The sequence below is a fragment of the Balaenoptera borealis genome (assembly GCF_965194805.1).
Source record: "Balaenoptera borealis genome assembly, chromosome: 12".
In the NCBI taxonomy this organism is placed as follows: Eukaryota; Metazoa; Chordata; class Mammalia; order Artiodactyla; family Balaenopteridae; genus Balaenoptera; species Balaenoptera borealis.
The window spans coordinates 78,885,704-78,908,114 of NC_138869.1; the positions used below are offsets into that span (position 1 = coordinate 78,885,704).

The 22,411-nt window shown below is 37.9% G+C and overlaps 2 protein-coding genes across 12 annotated transcripts in view; one reads left to right on the forward strand and one right to left on the reverse strand.

The window, feature by feature from the left end:
* Positions 1-9,156, reverse strand: part of SUPT3H (SPT3 homolog, SAGA and STAGA complex component) — a 441,526-nt gene extending 432,370 nt beyond the window's left edge. For 2 of the 9 annotated variants that reach the window (XM_082347640.1, XM_082347639.1), the window contains exon 1: positions 8,917-9,153. The gene's annotated coding sequence lies outside the window, so the exon portion shown is untranslated. Of the gene's footprint in view, positions 1-6,467; positions 6,535-8,449; positions 8,633-8,730; positions 8,789-8,916 lie in introns of those variants that run through there. The other 7 variants (XM_082347635.1, XM_082347634.1, XM_082347633.1 and 4 more) reach the window with 7 other exon arrangements.
* The window catches only part of RUNX2 (RUNX family transcription factor 2), a 224,374-nt gene that overhangs the window by 54,459 nt on the left and 147,504 nt on the right, over positions 1-22,411 (forward strand). The window lies entirely within an intron of this gene.

Consider the following 22,411-nt stretch of genomic DNA (forward strand, 5'->3'; position numbering starts at 1 on the left):
ACAAGAATGAGTGAAAATAACATTAAGGTAATAGAAGTAGATAAAAGCCTCAGGCTTTTACCTCAAGGACACAGTAAGTGCTCAATAAATGTTAGTTATTATTTCATGTTTATATAAATTTTGCAATACTATCATTTTCTTTAAAAAATACTTTGCTGATTAAAGAAGAATTAACAGATTTAAAATATATAATAAAGTACAGCAGTACTGAGAACTTTAAGTACAGTAAAATAATTAGGAGTCAGAAGTCAGACTGCCTAGGTTAGAATCCCAGCTCTACTACTTTACTAGGGCTCGGGGCAAGTTCCTTAACGTCTCTGTGCCTCAGTTTCCTCATCTGTAAAACAGGAATGATAATCGCACACTCTTAGGGTTGTTGTGAGGATTAAATGAACTAACATAAACAAAGCATTCAGAATAGTTCTTAGCACACAGTCAGTACACAATGTTAACTATTATAAACAGAAAGAACTCAAGAATTTTCCCTTTCTTGATCTGCTAAAAGCTTCTTTGTGACAAATTTAGATTATCCTTATTTCATAATCACAAACTTTAAGAAACCTGAATATTTTCACTAAAAGACCTCAATACAATTCAACAAATATTAATTAAGTTTCCTTATAAAATAAGTTCTGTTTTCACACTGACATCACTACTGCTACTAGTCAGCCTGGCTTAAAATCTCAGTCATCATCTTTGACTCCTTCTCCTGCACCCTATAATTTGTAAGAAGCCAAATAAATTCTACTTTATGTTTTTAACCTCCTCCCTTTCTTGTTGAGCTCTATTTATAGCTTCTCTCTTTGCAGCTCAGTTCATTCCCCACACTGCTATCAAATCTATCTTCTTAATACATCCTCTAATCTGACCACTTCTGTGGGCAATGGAGGCTTAAAATTGATAAAGGAAACTTGAACCAGGGTCATTCACTGATGGCTGAGATGGAAAGGCTGGGTCCCATGAATGAAAGCTGAAAAAATTAACTACTACAAACCACTGCCTGAGATGGGCCACATATGAAGCTTTTGAGAAGGCAAAAGGACAGAGACCTAAGACAAGCAGCACAGTAGCTGGGTGGCTAGATCTGGAATGTCCCAATATCATTCTGTGGCAGGACCAACTCTCTGCCAATATAAGCCCTGGTCTAACCTAAGGTCCCTAGGAGCCAGGCGAAAACCACTAGACAGAGACTGCAAGAGCAGAGAAAGAGAAGGAAGAAAGTTGCACTCAAACTGAACCTGAAAACCAAAGTTCTAAAACACATAAAGAAGCTAGTGCTATGAAAGACCATCAGTCTTTTTAAGCGTAAATTTGTCCTATTTGTTCACAAAGACTTTTTTGGAATAAGTACTTTTTTCTACAAATAATAGAGGAAAAGAAGCAACACCATTTGGAACTCAGGTTTAAAAAAAAAAAATCGCATCATCAGTCCAAGATTGGGGAATAATAAGACAGGAAAGCAAGTTCAAAAAGGAACTTGACTTTCCAGTGACCTTAGAAAATGGTTCACTTGTCCCAAGAGAAGACTGACAGAGATATGACATCCTGGAGAAGATGTTAAACTCAAAGATTATGTATTAACCCGTCTATGATTTAAGTTGACTCATGTCAGATTTGAAGGCATGCCATTCTTGGGATTATCCTGAGACACTGCTGGAGTTACTGACCCCTTTCATTCTGCAAATCCAGTCACCTCGCTTTAACACTCTCTGAAGAAGAGACATTTCAGAAAGTAAATTCATACTAAAACCCCAGCTTTCTTAGGTTGTGCCCCTACTGCAAATGTTTCGTATCAAGAGTATTGGTAAGAGTGAAAAGATCCCAATCTTAGTTTATTATAACCACGATCATCCTTTCATAGTCAAGTTATTTACTTCTTAAATCAAACAGGTGAATAACATTTTTCTTGACATCATGAGCTGATAGTGCATTAGAATCTTTAAAATAATTATTTCCTGTGCACACATTTTGTTTGATGTTTTAGATAATTAACTTCTTTAGACATTAACTTCTTTACACATCAAAGTCCTATCATTCCAATGCTTTATTTCCCATCTCCCGGACATTTAAAAAAAAAAATGTCGGTTAAAAGCAGAAGCACTCAAGTCAATTTTCTCTAATAAATACAGTTAACATGGAACTGAAAACCTACTGTAATCTTCTCAATGGGTTAATGTCCTGCAGTTGTTTTAGCTTTCAATTGAAATGCAGCTGTTTGCCATATTTTACAAAATGAATTCAGATGTGCAGATGGAGACCCAGATTATTTCAACATGCCACAGTTTAAATGTGAACTCAAGGAATAAGTTCATCTCTGATTAATACTTATATTTAAACCTGATTATTAAGCCAGTAGCCAATACTATGTCACACCTGTAAAATTCTGTTCCAGAGTAGAAAAACTGACATCTTTTAATAACAATAATGGAATTTAAGGATATGCCCCTTTTCTCAGAAAATACCACGACAAAAAAATTTTAACTGTAGTAAAGTTATACATCACAAATGTGAATTAAACAAAAATGTAATGAACATGTTACTGCATTTCTATTTATAGCTCATATTTTTAGTGACTAAATGACCAAAGAAGAAATACCATGAAACACCTTCAGCTTAAAATACCTCAGAGTTGAAAACGTTATTACTAGTTACAACTAGTTACAACACCCTCAAAACAGTGTCAAAAATCTGGATTGTGAAATCCATCAGTCTACCCATTTACTAAAAGACAGTGGAATTTTTAAATTGTTTCACTCCTGAGAAATATTAATTCAGCAGAACTATGTACTGATTCTGAGCATCTACAGTCTCAATTTCAGTCACTCATAATCTGAGCATCCCACATAATATAAATTAATAGAAAACTATTATAATCAGAACATTTTCATTTTCATAGAACTCCAAAGGCAGGCAGCGATTATGGTTAAGCCAACACTATTAGACACTATATTTTAGTTTTGTTGTTAAAAAAAAAACTCAAGTTACATCATGATCTAAATTTCTCCTGCTGTGCAAAAATAACACCAAACAATCATTCAATCACTGAGAATGCAAAAAATAAAAAAAACAAATTAAAATGTGCAAAATTTTAAAACTTCTATACCTAGTTTTGGAATAACACAATGATAATTCCAATATATTTATATATGCCCCAATTCAAGTTAATCAACCCAGTAGAACCTGGTAATAACGATCAACTAATCTCTCAAGTTCAGTTACTCCATCCGTCAAGAATAGTTTCTACCTGTCTCAGAGGAGTGTTGTAAAGAAGAGTGGCTGCAACATAATGGGCGCTCAAAAAATATACGTGAATTGAAAACATCAAAACACCTGTAAATTACGAAAATTCCCTATAGACAGACGGATTGTAAACTGAGTTTACTTATCTCAGTTGGCTACATGAGCGATAATTTTTTTAAACCTACAGACACAGAAGCCGTGACACACTGCTCAGAGACACGTGAAGTTCTATTATTATATTTTTCTTCTTTAGTCTGATATTAATGTAGGTTTCTACTCCATGTGCTTTCACATCCAGTACTCTCAAAGAAATACTGAGTTTCAAAATAAATTTTATTCTTTGCAAAAATGGTTCTTAAAGTGCACTGCCAACGGGCCTATCAGATCATCCTAAAATACGTGACATCCAAACCCTGAAAAAATGGCAAGCTTATTTTTCCAATATTGAAAACACTGTTGTTTTTACATAAAATATTATATAATTGAGTGACAATGGTTAACGTTCCAGATATATGCAAAAATTTGGAATCAATTATACTTCTAATAGTAAGAAGTAAGTGTATTTGACAAGGATGTCAAAAAAGGAGCTCTCTTAAATGTCAAGATTCTCTTCCAGTCCAGATTCACATTTTAGAAATATTAAACCTTATGAGAAGTCCATATTAAATATAAACAATTCAATAAAAGATCTCATGTGGTTAAAAACACAGTTCATGTGACTAAAAAGGAGTGGGAGATTTACTGGAGGAGGCATGTAAAAAAGAAGTGAATTTGTATAAGCATTTCGGAGTTTATAAGGGGTCTTTCGCCTGTATTAGCTCACATATTTCACAACCACCCTCTTAGGCATGTATCTCCCCCCTATTCACGAAGAAGCTAAGAGTAAAAACACTGGCTGAAGGTAACAAATCTAACACAAAAAACAGGCTTTGATCCCAGGTAACCTGAAATATTCAGTCCATCTACATACATATTTTTTTAAAATTTACCAATCCCCTACCATTTTAGTGCCTTAGTTTTAACACACTAAAATAATATGGAATTACTGAGAAGTTGTACACATAGTAGCCAGGGGACTTGTCATTAAGTTTTCTTGGAGACTGATGACTTTAAAAGTTAAGTTCAGGAATTCTTTGCTTAAAAGTAAATCTTAGGCAGATGGATAAACAACTATAACAGACAAAGTATAACTATGGAAATTGGCGGGAGGGGGGGCCAAAGACAGCTGACGTTCAGAACTACAGTTTGAAAATCACTAATTTCATCCAAATCCCTCATTTTTCAGGTGAGGATACTGAAGTCCAGAGGGGTTTCTTGAACTGCCCAAGGACACATCACTATTTAGTGATACAGCTGGGACTAAAACTGAGGTCCCCTGACTCCTGGTCCAGAGTTCTTTCTACTATCCCACAAGGAACACACAAATAAAAGTTGATTATAATTAACTCACAAGACCTCCACAATGTGTCTGTCATAGTGAACTTTGTTGTGAAGTATCTGTCTATGCCGACTCACAGTTTAGCTGTAAAGAGCTGGGCTCTGGAATTCAAACACAGGCTCTAACACTTACCAGGTGACCTTGGGCAAGTCACATCACCTCCCTGCCTCAGTTCCCTCATCTTTAAAAAGGAGATTAAAAATACTCCTCTCACAGGTGACATCAAGTAATGTATACAAAGCACTTAGGACAGGGCCTGGTACCTAGAAAGCACTCAGTTCATGATGATGACGATGATGATGAAGAATCCAAGCAAAAGTATAGCTTCTTGAAAACATATCACAAAGTATTATTAAACATGTATATTCTCAGGGGAAGAATATTATGATTAGGAATAGTCTTTTAAAGATTCAGAAACAAATAATATGAATAAAGTAAAATATAAAGGATTCAGTCATAAAACTGCTATAGCATTTGAAATAGCAAAAGTACACTTCAAGATTTTTAAATAGTTTATATTTGTATAATATTTTATATTTACTGCTCTATGAATTCAATGAACACAGTTTTTCAGCAACTAGTACATACTATAAGCCAGTTAGCATGTTATTTTAATATTCATAACCTTATTTAACCTTCAGTATCCACTATCAGTCAGATTCTATCAGAGGCAGTAGTATAATGCAAAAAAAACTTACAGATCCGTTCCAGAAAGTAAGAGACTCATCAGTATCACCTATTAAGTGGGAATGACATGTTTGGATAAATAAATGAGATGGAGCATTAGTCTGGAACACATCAAGTGCCCATGAAAACGTTGGTTCTCCCTTAGCAGTAGTATGGAGTTGTTCTGTACAGGGAATATACTGTAACCAGATCAATATAGCACCATTACTGGGGCGTACAGTATTATTTGTCAAAGAGAATGATCTTAGGTAACAGTGTCTATTACACTCTATGCTGTTTCACAAATTAAAATATGTGTAAACAGTTTTTGCAGATTTACTGGAGGTAGTCGGTAGACAAGCTGAGAGGAAACCAGTTAAATAGTTAAACGTCCGTAAAACAATACAACAATTTACGTAATTCTCATCTGAAGCCTCCAGCGATCCTGGGAGGAGGTGGGATAAGGTTAGGTACTAATTCCGTTTTACTGATGAGGAAATTGAGACCCAAAAAAGTTAAGTACCTTAATTGAAATCACACAGAGAGAATGAGGGCAGAAAAGGGCTACATCTAGATTCTGGAATTAGTTTTAAGTGCTCTTTGCACCTATCCACAATGCATCTCAGAACATTAATCTCTCTCCCGATACATTATTCAATAAACTTAAGGCTAGAGCAGCCAGCCAATGTATATTGAGTATATACTTCTTACGTGCTTCGCTGCACCCAAAACACATCACATGGGTTACTTCATTTAACCCTCAGCAGTAAGGAATCAAACCAAATGTGTTTGACTCTCAACAAAATATTTTATCCACTACAGTATAAATTCAATTAATACAATAAAACGTTAAGTAGAATTATTTTTCTTTACTATTTAGGTGAGCCATCAGCAAAACCAGTCTTTAATATAATAAGTAGATGTCTAACTAATTTCACTATTCAACCTCACCATAAAGTAAAACAGGTATTATTTTCAACAAGAATACTCAATGTTCTGATTTAACTGGCATGGCCTAACTTTCTTTGCAGATTCCTACACCAAAAATCAAGAGAGAACCAAAAATCAAGCTGCCCAAGATTTCTATCCAATTATATGGAGAAAAGTAGAAAATTTTAATTACCTGTGGCTTAAATGGACAGGTCACTTGCTGGCCTTATTCCAGATAGCTCATATGTTATTTAAGCACATAAGTAATAAAGTTGTCACTACTTTAAAGCAAGTACATTTCTGAGGTTGAGGTACACTTAATCCTCCTAAAATCATATATTCCAAATTTCAACAAGCCTGAAAGGAGGGTCACCATATTATTAAGTAGACCCAACTGGAACATTTTTGAAAATGAAAGGAGTTCTATTAATAATTATCCTGAGACAAACAGACTCTAAACCATGACTGCCCCAGAAGAAGCAGGGTATACATAAGAGCAACCCATTTTGATTTGTGTGTCATGGACTACTCTTTGTATATGCTTAATTCGTGAGCTTTAAGTTTTTGTTGCAGATCCAAGGATTATCATCAGCCTTGAGACCAAGGGTACCACTTCACAAACATCAGGCCAGAGTTAAGGGTGTGTTATCTATAAACAAAGTGGGGTTTTTTTTTTTTATGTTTTTCTTTCAAACTTAACTTTATAAACATTTGCTTGAAAAAAAACCACTCTATGTATTTCAAAGAAAGCAATCTTGCAAAATATCGCCAAATTTCAGACTTATCTCTTCAAAAGTTTTGAATACCAATAACCACAAAACTACTTCTGAAATGGCCCAACGCTCAGTTTACTACTATAATTTATCAAATTGTTTTTTATACAAAAAGTTAAGGAAAAAGCACCATCTTTCAAACTGAAAAAACTCAGGAGTAAAAGAGTTGAAAGGTTTTCACTGAAAACTAACTAAAGTGATAAAAGATAGTGGAAACCCACAGTCACGAAACAGTACAATGATTAAAGGAAACTCCACTTAGTATTATTATGACTCTCCAAACAAATCTGCCGTTAGCCGTACAACCTAGGAGTCAAAAGAATGCTTTGCTTTAATTTTCAAGCTGTAAGTAAGTATTAACAGACCCAAGCTTTGAACTACAGTATTTGAATGAAAGGCATTATTTGAATATAATTATAATTCCCTAAAGCAACAAATGTTCTAAGAGTTGGCTTCTCTGACTTAAAACTCAACAAAATCAAGAACTGGAAAAGGTCTCAAAGGCTAGATTCTAGACCTATGCTGTCCAATAAGGCAGCCACTAGCCACATGTGGCTCTTTATATTTAAGTTAATTAAAATAAAATTAAAAATTAAATACCTCAGTGCACTACTAGCCACACTTCAAGGGCTCAAGAGCCACTTGTGTCTAGTGGATACCATATTAGGACAGCACAGATTACAGAATACTTCCACAACGATAGAAAGTTCCATTGGACAGGGCTGCTCTAGACCTAGGCTGCTCTAGATCTTTTCTTGAATATTCCCAGAGATAAGAAACTTGCAATAACACAATGAAGTGCACTTTATTTTTGCAAAGTAGTAACTATCAGGAAATTATTCATAACATTCAGTGAAATCCAGCCTCTCTAAAACATCCACCAGAAATTCCACAAGTTCCATCCTCAATTTGGTCTTCAAGTAAATCTTTACAGAGGTAATTTAATTCTGTTTCCAAAGTTCTGTCCTCACATATACTAAAACCCTACGTCCTCTCCTCCCAGATAAATACATCCTCATTTCTCTGGAACGAAAGAGTTTAAAGTTTCTATAGCCTCACGGAGTTAAGCTCACTTATCCACGTGTACGTTAACAACACATTTCCAGGATCGCCTCTGAGTGTCAGATATTACATTCCACTGCCCCTATAAAAATCCACACCAGTTTCTTGATTTTTCCACTTAGAAAGCCAGGTCACAGTCATTCTGAATTCCTTAAACAGGGAGATAAAAATGACAGGTAATTGATCAGTGCCTGGAGCTTGTTATAAGCATTAACCTGTATTACCTCATTTAATCCTCACAATTCTAAGCTAGGTTATTACTATCCCCATTTTACAGACCAGAACACCCAGCCAAAGACACGCTAAATAATTTCCCCAGGGGTCACAGATGTGGGCTCACCCCAGAGAGAAGGGAGTCGATCTTTTCCTTTTCCTGGATGCTACACTTCTACTAACGCTACCTAACTCTTCTTCCACCTCGCCCATAAAGCTACAATTTCCTTGTTTAAGAATTCTTCCCCCCAAAACACGACCTAGATGACACGCGGAAGGTGCTTCTGAACACACCCAGCGACGCCCGCTACCGCTCGCCCGCCCAGCTCCCCTGGCCCCACGCCCACCCGCCTACGGGGAGGAGTCAAGGCCAACTCCACACGCCGCGGGAGAACCCGGCCGACTCGCGGGGCCAGCGCCTCGGGAGACGCTGCTTCTGTGCGTCCCTCAGCCTCCCGCGCGAACGACCGGGACCCCCCGCGGCAGCTCCCGGGGGTAGGGGGGCGGGGCCCAGACACGCTGGGCTCGGCGCCTCTCCCGGCCCCCAGCCCTCTCCCCCGCCCGCCCCCGCGCCTCCCCCGGTCCCCCTACAACCTCTGTTCTAAGAACACTTGTAGACCCGGCTGCGCGTCCCGCGTGGAGAATGTGGGGATAGAGATGGTGCGGTTTCTGCGGCGGCGGCCCGGGACACGCTTGGAAAGGGGCGGGGTAGGGGGCTGAGAGTGTCTAAAGGGAAAGGGTGGCTGGGCGCGGACTGGGGGGGGGGAGCAAGATGGCGTGAGCCCGACTCTCTCTGTGGGGCGGGGGTGGCGGAGGTGGAGGAGGGAGGGCTACAAACACCCCCTCCACTCTCAACGCGGGCGCTGGCGCATGCGCGCTCGGCCAGGTGGCGCGCGGTCTCCTTTCTCTAGGCAGCCACTTCCGCCACGCTCGCTGGGGGCGGGGCGTCGCAGAGCGCGCCGGCCGCCGCTTTCCATGCTGCGTTGGTGCGGGCGGTGTGGGCTGCGCGGAGCTGGCTGCGCGGGGCCGGGGGCGGGAGACACTGAGCCACGCGGCGGCCCTTAGAGCGGGGGCTGCTGGGAGATGAGTGGGGATGAGCTGAGAATCGGAGGGTGTTCAAGGCCAGTCTTGGACTCCTTAAGAATGAGCTGCGAGGACTAGGGTTTTCGAGGGACTTAGTGATCGAGGCTGGAAGTTTGTTTTCAGCTTCAGGGCGGAGATTGGCCTCTGTAACAGTCTTGTGCGCAGTTGGGGTGAACCGGGATCTTACCGGGACGATGCAAGGAAACGGAGACATCAGAAAGGCCCTCCTCCCCCAAAGGACCGCGGTGCCGGGGTGTGGATATGCGACCCTTTCTGGGACCGTGAAACCCCTCCCCCCTTACGCCGGCCCTCGCACATCACCGCTCCCCATCCTTCCTTCCCCTGCGCAAAGTCATTCCAGAGGCAGTGGGAGATGATAGTCTGCAGCGACTTTTTCCCTCCTATTCATGTTACCAAGCTCAAGCATTTAATGACCACGTTTTTATTGAAAACTATTTGCTATTTCAAGGCTTCTGAATGGATGATCCTATATTTATTTTTCCTTAGAATTTTAGCCTGCTTCTCTTCTTTTATTTTAAAATCTTGCACTCCCACTTTTGAGCTGTACATCCTGTCCTCTCAGAATTGATTGATACAGATGTATTTCTTTAAATAATACAGTCATAAGACAGTGATTTCAGTTGCTTTATTTTACGTGGTCTTGTTATTTATGTTTTTAACATTCTTTTCAGCTGCTCCGGAAAGAAAACTATTACCCACTTAAGTCCATGCCTATGACGTCAAATATTATATTTCAGAGATTCAACTACTAACCCTCATCAAGTCTTTTTTAAGCATTACTACTTCAGTTATTTTCTTGCCTATGAATTTTGTGTTCTGAAATAATCCCTTCCTCCTATTCGCTTACATTGTTTAAAATAGCAACTTATTTGGTTATTTCGTCTGTGGATTGTAGTTGAGTCTCTTGTTAATTTTGTTTTTAGCTCTCCTTTAATCTCCCCAACACATAAATACTTGCTAAATAAAGTTCCAAAAGAATAAATTTGTTTAAGATGTAAAAGCTCACCATAATGTGTAAATCAGGGCTCAATCCACTGATGGGCAAAGTGTATAGGGGAAGAAAGTAACAGTGAGAGAGAATCGTCATAATTTCTTATGATGGAAGACTGGTTTATACAATAGTTGAAAAGCCCTTTCAAGTACATTAGCAAGAAAATAGAAGAAAATTAAGAAAAATATTAATAGTACATTTAGGGAAATATAACCGGAAGGAGATCCTTTCAAGTAAAATTATGTTCAGTCAGTGTTGCCGTACTGATATTTTCATGGGAGTTTTACCTGCATCACATGGAGGCCAGATTTGACCTAGTTTTTCAGGACAGAACCCAGACCTTACTCTCAAGCCACTGGTGTCTAACCTACATATAATCACACACAACAGGAGTTAATGAAAGTGTGCCATGGAGAAGGGAAACCGAGTTAAACAGGCCCTGGTAGAGGGAGCTCAAAATTTCACTCTTAGGAAATTGTGACTTTTGCTGTTGGTGGAGATCTTAGCTTTGCAGTCACATGAATTACCCTAGTGTTCCTACCTCCTGGAATCTGTTAAAATCTATTTTAAGAATTTAATTTAGTCATAATTTTGTTTGTAGTTTGAGAGCACTCCTGCCCGCAATGGGTCAAAAATATTCTCCATTCGATTAATATCAAAGATCCTAAATTATCAATGCTACTAAGGTATCTTCATTATAACAAAGCTAAAACAATGGTGCTGAAATTAAGACATTGATGACTACCACCCCTCAGAAAAACACGTGATTTCCAAAGCATGTGGAAAAAACACATCAGGAGACCAAGTGAATTCATCACACCACAAAAATGTCTTCATCCCTTGAACAAAGCCATTAAAGGAAAATGAAGCTTTGTTACTGTAGATTTTTACATTCCTCTGGTATAATAACCTTCATATAGACTGACTAATGAAAACAGAAAGGTTACATATCTAAGCAAAAATGCCTCCTGGCATCTTAAAAGATGACTAGATTAGATAATAAAAGAAGGCTTAATCCTCCAAATAATAGCAGAAGCCATGCCTAGTATGGTGCCATCTCTGTAATAAAGTGGTTTCTTCTCCTGTGGATGCCATGTGGACAGTTTACTCCAGGTGACCTGCAAATTCTTACTCTTTTGTGACCCATGACTGTCATGTATTAGGATGCTTGTGGAGGCTTTTTCTTTTCCTATTTATCAATTATTTTACCCTTTGCTATATTTGCTATTCTAATGTTTATGTAGTCACCATGGAAATAAACCAGGTAGAACTGAATATTGTTTAGAATTGCATGTTGAAATTGTTGCTATATTCAGTTAATTTCCTGATATTAAGAACTCTTTTTCAATTGCAATCTCAAAGGTACCTTGTTTTATCTTTAGAACGAGGAGTTCTGACCAAAACAATTATTCAGCTCTGTGGTACCTGGGCAAGTCATTTTATATCATGGGTCCTCAGTTTTCATATCGGTAAGATGAGGTGATCTAACCAAATGACATAAAACCTGTAGTCCTAAAACTCTATGCTTCTTTAAAGTAGGAATAACCAAAAGATGAATCTTAAAGGTGTACAGAATAATTTCAGCATTTATATTTATGCTACCAAAGATTATGTGACTATGCAGGACTCTTGCTTTAGGCCAACTTGGATCAACTGATGTTATGTATTTCAAAAGAAAGCCCAACATGAAAAGATATATATTAATCAAATTTATTGACACACTGGAGGGAGGGTGCATCACATAACTGTTCAGAGTGTAATCAAATTGGCTTCCCATACCTTCCAATTATATTCATATGTTTTGAAGTAGGAAGAGCAACACAGTGATGAGAGAAGAAATGCTAAGAATTGCAGTACTGAGCAGCTTGTAGAACTATAATCATGAACCATCCTCTTAAGAATCTCTCATTGCAGGTTTAACACTCCAGGATCTTTTAAAATTAGTGCTTGGCTGCTAGAAAATGATCATTTTTGAGACTTAGATGGGAAGGGAATCATAGAACATCAGGGTTTCATGGGGCCCCTGAACTCTCTAGACATATGGAAACTTAGTTGCTCCCATTCCCATAGAATCCAATATATAATACCTCTTGTACTGGAAACGAACAACTTTTACATTTCTCCCCTTGAAAATAAGGTCTATTTGCTGAGTGTTAGTGATAGGTGCTAATTATTTCATTCATTCAACAATTATTATGATGGGCCTACCATGTGCCTGACACTATTCTAGGAGCTGCAGATATAGCAGTGAACAAAACAAAACTCCATGCCATCATCAAACTCCCATTCTAGAAGGAGGAGTTGGACAATAAAATAAATACCCAAATTGTGTGATATGTTAAAAGGCTATGAGTGTTAGAGGGGGACAATTTTATACAACAGGGAAGGGATTATGGAATGAGAAAAAGCACAGGAGGAATAGGAGAACTGTGGTATTTGTATTGGGCAAGCAGGGTAGGGCTCACTGAGGAAGTGGCATTTGAATAATGACTTGAGGAAGAAGGTGAAGAAGGTAGTTGTAGATATCTAAAGAAAGAGCCTTCCAGACAGTGAGAACAACCCGCGCCAAAGCCCTGTAGTGGGAACGGGGCTGGTAAGTTGCAGGAGTGGCCAAGAGGCCATTTTAGCTGAAGAATAGTGACCCAGAAAGAAGATAGTGTAATATGAGGTCACAGAAGAACTAGGAGACCAGATGGTGGAAGGTCTGTGTGCCTGGGACTAGGAGGCTATTAGCAGAGAAATGACATGATGTGGTTAAGGGTTTAAAATGATTACTCTGGCTGCTGGGCTAGAAATAGTCTGTGGAGGTACAGACAGTAACCAGGCAAGAGATGATGGTAGCTTGGATTAGGGTTGTTACAGTAGATGCCATGAGACGTGGTTGGATTCTGGATATAGTTTGAAACTCATTGTGATTTACTGACGGATTGGATTTGGGATTCTAGAGAACAAGAGGAATTAAGGATGACTCTCAAGGGTTCTGAGAAAGTGGAAAAATGAATTTGCCATGAACTGAGATGGAAAGGACTGGGGATGGAGTATGTTGGGTGGGTATAAGAGATCAAGAATCCAGAGACTTCCCTGGCAGTCCAGTGGTTAAGACTCTGCACTTCCAATGCAAGGAGCGCTGGTACCATCCCTGGTCAGGGAACTAAGATCCCGTATGCCATGTGGCCGCGGCCAAAAAAAAAAAAAAAATCCAAGTGTAAGAGATCAAGAATCCAGTTTTAGGCATAAATAAGTAATTAAGTACAGTGTTTGTATTATCTTTAATGTTTTTGCCATCATAAGTAAGTTCTTATGGAAATGAAGGAAAGTTTGTATTTGTAACTCTTTTAATAATAATTTAATTTCTAATCCTGCTCACATAATAGAGGTCCATCTAGACTTAACATATGTCAAGGAATATTTTATTTTTGCTTTAAGAAGAGGTGAGGAAAGCTAAACATTCCCTTGTTTAAAAAGAAAAAAGAAAAAAAGAAAGAAAAGAAAAGAAAACAATAACTGTTTTTGGTTTTTTTTGGCGGGGGGTCTATCAATACCTGAAAATAAAGTAGAGAATTCAGTTGAGACAAATATACAGAAACATTCAGTTCCCAAAAGTACTTTCAATGAAACATTTAGATGTAAAGCTGGATCTAATTCAGTGAATTATTTGAATAACTGCCTCCATTTTATATTATGCATATACATTTATTTTTCTATGATACATGGAAACAGGGCCCAAAATGAATCAGTACCGTGAGTGAAATAAACCACAGTATAGCTAATGCAGCCTGCTATTCCTAGTTCATACTCTGAAGTTGGATGCAATAAACCTGTATTGACTAAGGAATGCTCAGATCAATTGCTAGTGATCAGGGATTTATACCAAAAATTTTGACCAAGTTACTTTATTTTTAGTATTTCATAGATGAAGCATAAGGTATATTTTCTCTTTCCAGAATATACTTAAAACAACTTCATTAACCCAAAAAATATGGGCTTTCATGCCACTTATTAGCATAATTTATGACAAGGATATTATAAACTTCAGAATTTTGTTGTGAGGATTGCATGTAAAGTGAGAATGTATGTAAAGTGTCTGGTACATAACATGCACTTAATACATCTTGTTTTTTATTAGCATTATTACTATTGAGAAAATGACTCAAAACTCAGTCTTGAAAAGTGAGTAATAGTGGAACAAAATGAGGAAGGATTATTTAGGCAGAGGGAGTAACATGAGCAAAGCCACAGTGTGTTAGAGGGAATTGCAAGCTGTCCAGTATGATGGGATCACAGGGTGTAAGAAAGGAAGCCAGAAACTTGGGAAGGGCCAGATCATAGAAAGTCTTGTGCATTACTTTATGGAATTTGGACTTTATCTAATAAAAAATGGGGAAACTTGGAAATATGTTTTTTTAATGACATAATTAAATTTGCCTGTTAGTAAGTTGGCAGTAATGTGCAAGAAATATTGGAAGGGTGAAAAACTGGAAGAAGTTAACAATTCAGGAAAGAGCTGATATGGGCTTGAGCTACATCAATGGACTAGGAAATGATAGAAGATGACAGATGGAAGAAATACTAAGGGAGTGGAATTTATAGGACCAGTAACTAACTGGTAAGATATTAGGGTGGATGTAAGGCAAAGAGGAAATAGGATGATTCCGAGTTTTCTCAACTTACTGAGAGGCAAGTTAGTCTTGGTAAGTTTAAGTTGACCATAACGAAATTGCACGTGGCTATAAACCAGTAGCCAACTGGACTATCCAGACAGAATTGTGGTGATAGAAGACAGAATAAAGTCTGGAGTTCAAGAGAGTAGATGGACATTTAGGTTTGGGAACCAGTAGCGTACAGCATTCCACACACATCACTTGGATGTAGAATTCAGCCCTGTTCCCAGCTTTGGCCAGAAAACATTCTCATGAGGATCTGTGGGCACAACTGAAGCCAAGAGAGACAATGAAATGGCCAAGAGAGCACACATAGAACAAAGAGAAGTGAGTAAAAGATTGAATTCTAGAGGCCCACATTCAGTAGGAGAGGGAGAGGAAGAGCCTATGAAGGACACTGAGGAAGCAGTGTTGTCATGGAAACCAGGAGAGCAAGGAGTTTCAAAGAGAAATTAAAGGTACTAAAATAAGAATCAGAGTTAATTGGATTTAGCCAGTTCAAAATGACCTTTTCCAAAGCAGCATAAAGTGGTAGGATTAGAAACTTGGTTGTAGTAACTTGAAAAAGGAAGAGTAGATAAGGAAGTTGAGAAATCAAGTGTGTTATTCTTTCCAAGAACTTGGTCTGTGAAGAAGAAAGAGAGTAGCTAGAGAAATATTCAAGGTCACAGGATAGATTTTTTAAGATCATGGCCTTGAGCTTGTCCACGAGCTTTGGAGAAGAAGCTGGTAAAGAGGTTGAACGCTTGATATAGAGGAGGGCCAATGGCAAAATCTTTAGGACATAAAGATGGAATTAGATCCTGGAAGAAATGGGAAGGTTTTTGATCAAGAGTCCAGGAAGTGGGATGAACCTTAAAATGGAAAAGGACTAACTGGAAGAAAAGAATAAGAACTTGAGGCAGTTCATACCCAATGACCCCAGTTTCTCCCTGAAATGTAGGAAAGTAAGGATGCTGAAAAAGTGGGGATGATAGAGTAAAATGGGTGTGAGGTGATAAAGTTTGGTTAAACCACTGTGAGGAATGGGAGAAAGATAAACAAGAGCTTGTTAAATGGAGCAGGGTATATAGAGCAGTGGTCCTAAAATCTGGTACATCTTGTTGGAAATACAAATTTGGGGCCCACCCTACACCTACAGAATCAGGAACTCTGAGATAGAGCTCAACAATCTGCTTTCACAAGCCCTCCAAAGGATTTGAGGTTCCCTAATGTTTGAAAATAACTTCTACAGAACTTGTGACTTCCCCCAACTAGCAAGCAAATAATAAAGCACAAACTAGGCTACTCGACCATATTCTAGTTATTGTTTAGTAACATTTTTCATATCATAGTAAAATATATTTATTCAGAACAATATCCTTAAGGATTTAAAAAACTCTGCTGGTTTCTCTCTGGAAATGGATGTCATATAAGATTAAAAATCTGAACCAAGAGAATCCTTTCTTCTAAGTTCTACCAAGCAAATACTGTAAAACATTTTTGCCTCTCTACTCAATTTCTACATTTATAATAGAAATAATAAAATTGTTATTTACTCCATCAAAAGTATTCAATAACTCACCATATAGTAGCAGTTCTCAAATTATGCTCCTGCATTAGTATCATCCCATTCTAATTAATAATAGAGATCACTTCTCAATTCATGGGGAGAAAGTTTATGAATTGAATTTTCTCAATTTTAAGTTATTCTCCCATAAATTTTTCTTAAACTTTAGGCCCTTGTAACTGCTTATCTTGCAAAAGAAAATGCTAATAGATTACAAAATAAGTGAACGAATAGTAAATGAATGTTAATGAAACTTGAAGTTAGCCAGTCATACTTAGTTCAATATTTTCTCTATAATTGGACACATGTTTTTGACTGTGATTTTTATACTACATACCAAAAATACAGTCAGTTTCTACTACCATTGTTCCAACAATGTTGCCTTTGCTCAAATATTTGGAACCTAACTTAGAACTACTTTCAGGATCTGGGGGGGATGTTCTTTTGAATACCTTAAACAATGGAAAAGCCAACAGTCACAATCTAGAAGAATCATAAAGACTTATTTTACAGCCAGTAGGCAGGTGGGTGATCAGGCTGATTTATCCTGGTGTACCTTGCTTTAAGAAATACAACATAATATGCAGAAATCCATATTTACAATCTATAGGTGCAGATGACAGTGAGACATTTTTCTAATTACCAATAAGACCAACCTCTGAAAGTCAGTTTGTACAATAAACGAGAAATGGATCGCAGAAGGGATATAGATCAACACAACAAGCCTTAATTATGACCTGATTAAAATAGTATGTAAATAAGAAGAGAGGTTAGTTAGTTACAAAGCACAGAAAAAGCAGAATTAGAACAAGTTGGCATAGCACATTCCTGTATGGTGGAGACGAGTGGGAAATGATAAATGAGTCAGGCTATCAGAGTCCTAATAGTCAAGAATTCAAATGAGGTAGCTAACTCTTATCCTGATTCTGTTGTGACCGGCAATCTTTAGCTATTTTGGCTTCCATGAAGCTTTCCAAGAAATAGGATGACCAGGCTGATAGGACGGTTCATTCCACCCAACAGTTATATTTCCTCATTACCAATCAATAACTCAGCATTTCGGTTTTTATGCTGGGTCTCTTATGAGTCAGGGTGAGTCAGCTCTGAAACAGGGATAATATTGCCTGTTGAGGGCTGGGGAGCCAAAGCCCAAACGCCAGCTCCACTGGGAGCGACTAAGACAGCCCTCCTTGGCAACATCCCAACCTGGAAACCTGCCTTCCTTTCTGAACAACTCCAGGAAACGGATAAACGAGCATGTGATTATTCACTTCATAAAAGGATCATTTACTTTATGAAAGTATTTGGAAGCACAGGGAACTTAAAGTGGATGAGAAACTGAGAAACGACTTCTGGGTTCAGTCAGAAATCCTTTAACCTTAACATAACTAGTCTTGATGCTGTGGTGGGGTTGGAAATGTGAATGTCTTGAAGATCGAGCGTTTGAGAGGTTTAGCCGTTAAAGAAAGAAAGGAAGGGAGCAAGGTGGGAGGTGGAAAGGGTAATGGTGCAAATGGAAAGAGGTTTGGTTCTTTTGTTGTTGGGTTCTCCCTCCACCCCCATGAAAAGGATATTAGATCAGGAAAAAAGAGAGAAGGAGCCAATAGAAACAGAGATATGAAAGTCATTGGGTAGAAGAAGAGGGGCTGAGTGGAATCCAGGCTTCCTAAGAAGACTGGGTTTTTGGGGCAAAGGGGTCACATCGCTTCTCTGGGAAAAACTCCTTCAAAATTCCTCTGAAATATAACATTTAGGTACTTCTTTTAAATGCATAGCTTTATTACTATAGAATGGCTTTAGACTCTCTTTCCTCTCATCAGTTATCTCTCAACTTTTTATTTACCAAATGTGAATTAAGTGCCTCTCACAATTAAAAGAGGAAAAAAATGTGACCCCATCCTAGAGGAGCTTACACTCTAAGAGGCTAAATGGACCTGTAAACAAATCATTGCAGGTCTTATAAAGGCACAGCATACTATGGGACCATAGAGAGAATGAGTTTTACTTTTTAAATATTTAAAGAATACTTCAAAACTATTTAATCCACTTGATTAGTGGCTTTCCTCTTCACCAGGCTCCAGTCCCAACCTGCAGGTCCCAGTGTAGTTAGGCTTTTACAGTTACTTCCAACCAGTTAAAACAACAGGATGTCATTTGCTTCAACACTATAGATGGCACTACACACTCTAAGGGATTCAGAATTATGCAGTATATAATCCCTGCCTTCAAGAAATCTGCAGTTCATTTGGAGAGATAAAGCTAATAGAACATTCTATTTTTTGTTCTTTATATTTAAATAATTTCCTTATTAAAGAGGGAAATAATTAAGTTATACAGCCCCCGTAACAATTCTACCATATTCCCCAGACAGAGAGACTTTAGGTGGTGGGGGGAAGTCAGAAGAAAAAGAAAGGAGACCAAGTAGTTGTCATTTTTTTTTAATATAAATTTATTTATTTATTTATTTTTGTCTGCGTTAGGTCTTCGTTGCTGTGCGTGGGCTTTCTCTAGTTGCGGTGAGCGGGGGCTACTCTTTGTTGTGGTGCGCGGGCTTCTCATTGCAGTGACTTCTCTTATTGCGGAGCACGGGCTCTAGGTGCGCGGGCTTCAGTAGTTGTAGCACGTGGGCTCAGTAGTTGTGGCTCGCGGGCTCTAGAGCTCAGGCTCAGTAGTTGTGGTGCAAGGGCTTAGTTGCTCCGCGGCATGTGGGATCTTCCCGGGCCAGGGCTCGAACCCGTGTCCCTTGCATTGGCAGGCGGATTCTTAACCACTGCGCCACCAGGGAAGCCCTAGTTGTCATATTAATTGGAAAAAACAAAACAAAAAACCCTTTACACTTTGGATCCATGCTCCAATTTCCCTTTGATTTTCTGCAGTTTGAATACCACATGCCTAGGTGTTGATTTTTTTTGGTATTTCTTCTGCTTGGTGTCCTCTGGGATTCCCAGTCTGTGGTTTGGTGTTTGTCATTAATTTTGGAAAATGCTCAGTCATTATTCAAGTAGTTCTATTGTCTCTTCCCTCTTTTTCTGGTATTCCCATTACAGTTATGTTACACCTTTTCTCATTGTCCCACGGTTCTTGAGTACTCTGTCCTGATTTTTTCCCTCTTTTTTTCTTTTTGTTTTTCAGTTTTGGAAGTTTCTATTGACATATTTTCAAGCTCACTGAAATCGTTCTTTGTCTGTATCATTTCTGCTGATGAGCCCATTAAAGGCATTTTTCATTTTGATTACAGTGTTTTTTTTAATCTCTAGCATTTCTTTTTGATTCTTTCTTAGCATTTCCATCTTCCTGCTTACATTACCCATCTGCTCTTGCACCGTAGTCCACGTTTTCCATTAGGGCCCTTTACATATTAATCATAGTTATTTTAAATTCCCAGTCTGATAATTCCAAAAACTCTGCCATATCTTAGTCTCGTTCTGATCCTTGCTTTGCCTCTTCAGGTTGAGTTTTTAGACTTTTATCACTCCTTGGAATTTTTTGTTGAAAGCCGGACATGATGTATTGGGTAAAAGTAAGTGAGGGCATTCAATGTGAAGTTTTGTGTTTATCTGGCGAGGAGTTAGGTTGTGTTTACTGTTGCTGCAGCCATAGTGTCAGAGGCTAAAATTCCTGTAATGTCCTTATTTTTGTCTCCCTGAGAGAGTCCTTCTTTAGTAGGGTCTGAGACTTGCAGTTCTTTTAGCTGTAATCGTTTGTTTTTATACAGGAATCTGAGTGACATGGTGGTGAAGTATGGGACAGGAGGAGTGTTCTGTAGCCTATGATTACGTTTCAGGTTTTCAGTCAGCCTGTGTCCCTGGGCTGTGACCTTCCTGAGAGCTCATCTTTTCCTCCCCAACTCCCTGCTGTTAAGTAGGAGAGGAAGGCTAGAGGGGTTTGGAATTTGGTATTTCTCTTCCTCCAGGTATAAGGCTAGAGGGGGCTGGAATTAGGTATTTCCTTTCCCTCAGGTCAGTTAGACTCTGATAAAATAGTTTATCTTGAGGGCAAGCAAAGACATCTGTCTCTCCAGTGTTTGGGGCAGTGGTTTGCCCTGCAACCTCAATTCTCTGATAGATCTAAGAAGAATGGTTGATTTTCAATATGTTCAGCTTTTTTCTGTTGTTGTGAGGATGGGAGAGCGACAACTTCCAAGCTCTTTTTATGTCGGACTGGAGACCGGAGGTCCACTCTAATTTCATATATAGAAATAATCTGTGAATATTAGAATCCTAATTTCTATCAGTCGAAGCCACTCTAGTATCCAGCCGTTGAAGGACACACTGTTTTTTGCTCAGATATAATTGTTAACCCTCCTGGATGCTGAGTCACCCAACCCACTTGAGCCCATATTTACTCAACTGTAAAATGGGGGTAATATCCATTCTTCTTCCTAAATCATAGGCTTACTGGAGGGTAAACTAAGACTATATAAGAAAACATTTGGACAAGAAAGAAATGTCACAAAAATTCAATGAAAAAGGAGGCAATTTCTATGGTTCTTTACTTTATACTATAGCCTGTAAAAGTAAACATTTCAAAAGTCACGCACTATTTAATCCAAGACATTTTTAAACCACTATATTAATTATAAAAAGATTATTTGCTTTATGAAACTATTTCTTAATTGAGTAATTGCTTTAAAATTGAGATAGAGTTTAAACCTGAACATACATGATCAAGTGACAGGCAATTATAAAGCTTTAGTACAGAAAACCCCCATGTTCTATTCTATTATGTAATTATATATAATATATAATAATATTATATATTTTAATAATATATAATTATTATATATATTATTGAATATATTTGTTAAAATAAATATTATATAAAACAAAAATAGTTCCTATTAATAACTAAAATACTGCAGATTTTCGGTTCCATACTTGCTTAGGATTTTTTTTAATGTTTTAAAAAAAATTTTTGTTTGTTTTTTTGTTTTATTTTGTCTAAGATTTAAAAATAAGCTTTATTGAGGCATAATTTGCATATCATAAAATACACTTATGTTTATTGTATAATTCAATAGTTTTAAGTAAGTTTACCAAGTTGTGCAACTATCACCATAATCCAATTTTAGAACATTTCATCACCCCAGTAAAATCCTTTATGTGCATTTACAGTTAATCCTTGCTTTCATTCCCAGCCCTAGACAACAGCTAATATATTTTCTGTCTCTACAGATTTGCTTTTTCTGGACATTTCATAAAAATAGAATCATATAATATGTGACCATTGGTGTCTGGCTTCTTTCATTTAGCATAATGTTTTCAGGGTTCATCCATCTTGTAACATGTATCAGTATTTCATTCCTTTTTATTGCTGAATAACAGAAATCGTTGAATAGATGTACCGTATTTTGTTTATCCATCTACCAGTTGATGGCCATTTGGGTCATTTCTATTTTTTGGCTATTACAAATAATGCTATGAATAATACTTATACGTACTTGAGTACAATTTTTTTGTGTAGATGTATATTTTCATTTCTCAATTCTACTCGTAGGGATAAACCTAGGATAAGAGTTGTTGCGTTTTATGGTAACTCTTATGTTTAACTTTTTAAGAGATAGTCAAACTATTTTCCAAAGTGGCTGCACCATTTAACATTTTCCTACCGGCAATGTTTGAGGGTTCTGATTTCTCCACGTCCTTGCCACCGTTTGTTACTGTCTTTCTGATTATAAGCATTCTAGTAGGTGTGAAATTGTATCTCATAGTAGATTTAATTTGCATCTCCCCAATGACTAATGGTGCCAGATTTGTGATACTTGTTAATATTCCAAGAAAGGCA